Genomic DNA, 5,373 nt, shown 5'->3' with positions numbered 1-5,373 from the left:
ATGACAAGGAACGTGGCCACGAACCAAGTCACTAGACCGGCCAACTCCAATGAGATAGCGCACGATCTACTGGGTGTACACCAGTCCGAGTAGGGTTTGCAGCCCTACTGGGACCCGAATTCGTTAACATACATGGCATAGCCACTTCAGATAGGTTCATTCAAGCACAAAACATGGCAAGACAAATATTTTTCACCTCCTTTCACATAGTAAAAATATTTAGGACATAGTCCTTATTTAAAAGGAAAGCCCACCTCAAATGCTTAACTTCTCAACCACTTTCTGCTCTCACCGCAAACAACATGCACAAGGTCACCCTTTTCGAAATAGCATGATATGCAAAATTAGACTTTGCAAAATAAATTAATTTAACAATGCATGCATCCTATGTGCGTGTGCTCAAAATTATTCTTCATTCCTTCATAGAGAAAAAAAAACATAATTATAATCACCCAAAAATCTCCTCAGCAATAATTATTTCAATCACAACTAAATAATTATTGACCCAGCCCAAACAAAAATTAAGGCCATCCAACTAAAAGAATTCAATTGGCCCAATACTTAAAAAAACTAAAGAAAAAGAAAAGGATCAGTACATTTGCTCCCAAGTCACCCACGTCTCTCTCTCGTTAATCTCACAAAGAATAAATTTTAATTTATTAAAACTCCCAGCCATCAAACACGTCTCCTTCATCAATTCTAAACAACATACTCTTCCCCCCTATACTTATCAAATCGTCACACTATCTGTCTCTCAAAAACTCACGCTTTCTCTCTCTGTCATCTTCTACAATTCATAAAACAGAACAATCCCAATTCCCATCTCTTCTTCCTCTCTTTCCTATCACACTCCGAAACACGAACTCGGCTCCCACCGTAGCTCTCTCTCTAAATCTCACTTCACAGAAGCACAAAAATCCTACTCCAGTTACAGCTCTCTCCCTCGCTCGCTGCTATACCAGCAGCCGCTGTCTCACTCCTATCAGGAGTCCGCCGTCGAGCAGCCGCTGTCCGTCGACGCCACTGCCCAGCCCGTTCACATCAGGTAAGCTTTCTCTCCCTTTTTCCCATTCTTAACTTTTTACTAGATTCTAATTGTCTGATTTTAATTATTAGTGGACAGACATAAGTAATTCCAAGAATTTAAGGTTGAAGAGAGAAAACAAAAGGCAGCTTCTAAAGTATTAAAGGTCGAAAACCTTGGGAGCAAAGTGTCATTCAGTGGGTTGCAGAAATTTAAAAAAATGTTCCAGATTCCCGTGAACTAACGTGTATGTATGGAAGTATGTCATGGAATTGATAAAAAGAAAAATACCTTTGAGAGGAATAGAATTTGCACAGGCATAAGGTATTAAAGATCACAACTTTCTCTGTTCTTCTTCACAATGTGAAATTGCGAGTTTGTATTATGGAATCAATAAGTGTGGAGATTCTAGTATTCAATGGAAGGAGAGATTACCTTGACGGAAGAGACGCAAAAAATGCACTAAGATTGTGAAACGGCATTGATAAAAGATGCAGTTGTGGGGAGAGATATATAATGTAGAGATTTGATTTTGTTTGTTGGAGAGATTTTAGGGAGTGGGGATATTGATAAAAACGTGTAGAAAGGGGTTTAGGAAAATGGATTTATGTTGATTGAGGATTTGACTACGGTAATTAAATAGGAATTAGGAATAAATGACTATATTAAAAGTAGCCCAATTGAATAAAGATAAATGAACTAGAAGAGAAGAGAAATTGATAAAAGTGATAGGCCCAAATATTTGATTTAGAACGTTGATTAAATTGTAGTGTTCTATTTTTAGTACCTTGGTGTTATTCCAAGTACTTTAAACAACCACCCAATATTTCCCATCAACGAATCACACGTCAATCTCGTCGACTATTTTCACCACACGATTAACCAACAACAATTCAAGCATTCACTATTTCCAATCGTAACCAATCAAATCAAAGACGGTACTTTACTCAAGGTCTACCACTCGCTCGTTCACAAAATAAAAATCTTAACGTAAAGAGGTAATAATAAAAGCGGGTGTTACAAAATCACACTTTTAATTTTATATATTTTATGTGATTGATTGCTATGTGTTAAATCGGAATGAATATTTGTATTATATGATGCGAGATTAAAATGGTTATATGTTATTTGATATTGATGATGGAATATGATATGGATTTACCTTGAATCAATGGTAATGAAAATAGACCTACGGGTCATATTCAATGATAATGGACCTACGAGTCAAAGAAAATATGCAAAGAGGGGTCTTCGTGGAAAGGTCAAATCAAAGAGGGGTCTTCGTGGAAAGGTCAAAAATGTAAAGAGGGGTCATCGTGGAAAGGTCAAATCAAAGAGTGGCCTTCGTGGAAAGGTCCAATAATTAAAAGGGACCTGCAGGTCGTATATAATGGAAATCTCAGGCAGATACTAGGCTTGACCAGTCACAGAATGATAAAGTGAACAGAGTGGCATATGCATATGTATATGAAATTGTTTCTAATATTTGTTGGTTATTATTATATATGTTGATTAAAGAATATGTTTGATTTTGAGATGTGGAATTAAATGTAAGGTTTATATACACTGAGTTGTGGCTCATATGAACCACTAATATTTTTCAGGAATAAGATATCAATGATGCGTGGGGTGGATGTGAGTTACAGTTATTGTAAGGGTCGGCGGCTGACGCATTTTGGCAACTTCTCCTCCTCATCATTTTTGCATGTAGATAAATGTATAGTATATAGAGCGGTGAGAGGGTCCCACTGCTTTTCAGAATGTTTGAAATATGTATTTGATAAATGTTGGTTTTTGAAATTATATAATATATGTGTTTTATTTACTTAACAGTGGATTATTTATTTTAAATTTTGAATTTATTTACTATAAGTAGTTACGTCAGATAGGGTTGGGTGTGATATCTTTTGCTTTTTATGATACTTCAATTTGTGTCCCTAATTTTAGTTGGGAAACAACAATAAAATGTCAGTAGTATAATTACGCAAATTAGCGTACTTATAACATTAAAATATGTCCTTATCCAATTCTTTTTCAAAGTGTAACAAATGAATGGGCTTTTTGTTGGTCAACATAAATTTAATTTTATAATTCGGCCAATTAAAGATCTTTATTGAAATAGAATTACACACTTAAAATGAGACGATCCCAAAATATAAAGTAAATGAGACTTTAAATATGTTGGAAAAAAATACATGACTAATTATTTTATCCTCATCCGACGAATTAATAATTCGACTAACACCTTTATAGATTTGAGCTTAATTATGAAGTTCCATGTATTTTTACCCATGTAGGTTAGTATTTGTCATACGATCAAATCTGATTTTTGAATAAGCTATACAAAATAATTAGGTCAGTAAATACTGTGATATCCTCTACTAGTATATGTTCCGTTGGTTCGCCTATAAAATAAGTAGTACATTCATAAGAAACTCGAAGCAACCAAGACCCGAGTTCCCACCAAAAAATGTCACTCGAATTTGAGCCATGGTCACAACTTGATGGCAAAATCATCATGGTGACTGGCGCCTCCTCGGGCCTTGGCCTCGAATCTGCGTCGATCTAGCCAAGGCCGGCTGCAAGATCATTGCTGCCGCTCGTAGAATCGATCGTGTCAACTCCCATTGTGATCAAATCAAGAAAATAGGCGGTCCACGTCGAGCTATTGCAGTGGAGCTCGATGTCACTGCTAGCGGCACGTTAATCGCCGAGTGCGTGGAGAAAGCTTGGGATGCATTCGGGTGCATAGATGTTTTAATCAACAATGCTGGTGTGAATGGTATAGTTTTATTTATTTAATTTCTTGTATCATGCATGTGTGAAAATTGTGGTACATGACAATATTTAGTAAGTAGTATGTTGGGAAATAAAATACATACCAAATCAAGAATTGGTTACTCAATCCGTATTTATTATGCTACATCTAAAGGAAATATCAAATCAAATACAATAAAGTAGAGAAGAATAAGGTAGCTGAATATTTTAATGAGGAGAGATGAGAGAGAAGGTTATTTCCAAAATTGGAAAGTGGCCGTCTTGATTGGGACAAACATAAAAGGAAAGATGATCATCTTAAATGGAACGGAAGAAGTACTATTTATATTGATAATGAGTAGAAAAAAAGAGGGTAATGATTTGGATTCCTCAAAATGCATGATTGTAGGGCCAAAGATAGTGCCGATAGATCTATCAGAGAAGGAATGGGAAAATGTGGTGAAAATCAACTTGAAAGGCGCTTGGCTACTCTACAAGAATGTTGGGGCGCGAACGCGGGATGACGGTCGCGGCGGCGCAATCATCCACATCTCATCAGCTTTAGGCCTAAATCGAGTACAATTCCGTGGCAGCGTTCCCTATAGTTTGTCCAAAGCTGGTCTCGATTCTATGACAAAGGTAGACTTTCGTGCAAGTTGATATGCTTGAATGTAGCTGAACTCATATATTATAATTTTGAATTATGTACAATTGAATAGGTTATGGCTTTGGAGTTGGGAGAGTACAATATTAGGGTGAATACAATTGCACCAGGACTTTTCAGAGCAGAGATGACAGAGGATATATACCGAAAAAGTAGTAAGATTTTAAAAAGTGTGGTTGAGAAAACAGTTCTACTAACACGTCTTGGAAATTTAATCCAGCACTCACATCTCTTATTTGCTATTTAATTCACAATTCTTCAAGCTACATGTAACAGCCCGCCCTCCTAGGGTACAATAAATGCGGCGGCTGCTACCCAAAACCGACTCCAAAGAAGTAAACATAGGCTAGGGTTTCATTTAAAGAGTATTGACCAAAAGAATTGATAGAGATATCAAGTGTTAAAAGCAACAACTTAACCTAGAAGATTAAAGGAAGAAAAATATCATAAATGGCAATCAAAATATCTAGTGAGCACGGCTCATTATCCCAGACGAAAAATCACAAGAAATGACTCAAGGCTTCAAACCGAAGGCAAGATGCAAATATTCCAAAAAGACATTCTAAAGTATATCAAAAATTCAGCGGAAAACGACCAAGGAGAAAGTATAGCTATGTATGAAGACACAACTACGCTTGAAGTTCAACATATCCTTTTTAATTCATTAATCTGCTCAACACCCGCCACCACTCGTCGTCATTCAACTCCGGCAAGCGCATAAGGAAAACACATGCAGGGCTGAGTATTTTGAAATACTCAATGAGCTCGTTACCCCAAAAACATTTTATAAGTTATGCCACCCTTACCAAGTGTACTCGAGTTTTAAGCAGAGTTGTAAAAGGAATATCACGAGTATCACAAAATATATTTTCATAGACTGGTCTGTCAAAATAACCTCCCATTTTCTCATCAAATTAACAATCATTCC

At 36.5% G+C, this 5,373-nt stretch overlaps 1 long non-coding RNA gene across 1 annotated transcript; it reads left to right on the top strand.

Annotated features, from left to right (window-relative positions):
* The first annotated feature begins 675 nt into the window (after window positions 1-675).
* Window positions 676-1,642, top strand: LOC125193599. Its single transcript, XR_007171600.1, has 2 exons — window positions 676-1,045; window positions 1,117-1,642. It is a non-coding gene; the product is annotated as an uncharacterized LOC125193599 (long non-coding RNA).
* Window positions 1,643-5,373: the final 3,731 nt, after the last annotated feature.

This window comes from Salvia hispanica, chromosome 6 (genome assembly GCF_023119035.1).
Source record: "Salvia hispanica cultivar TCC Black 2014 chromosome 6, UniMelb_Shisp_WGS_1.0, whole genome shotgun sequence".
NCBI lineage: Eukaryota > Viridiplantae > Streptophyta > Magnoliopsida > Lamiales > Lamiaceae > Salvia > Salvia hispanica.
This window is presented reverse-complemented; position numbering and strand designations above follow the sequence as displayed.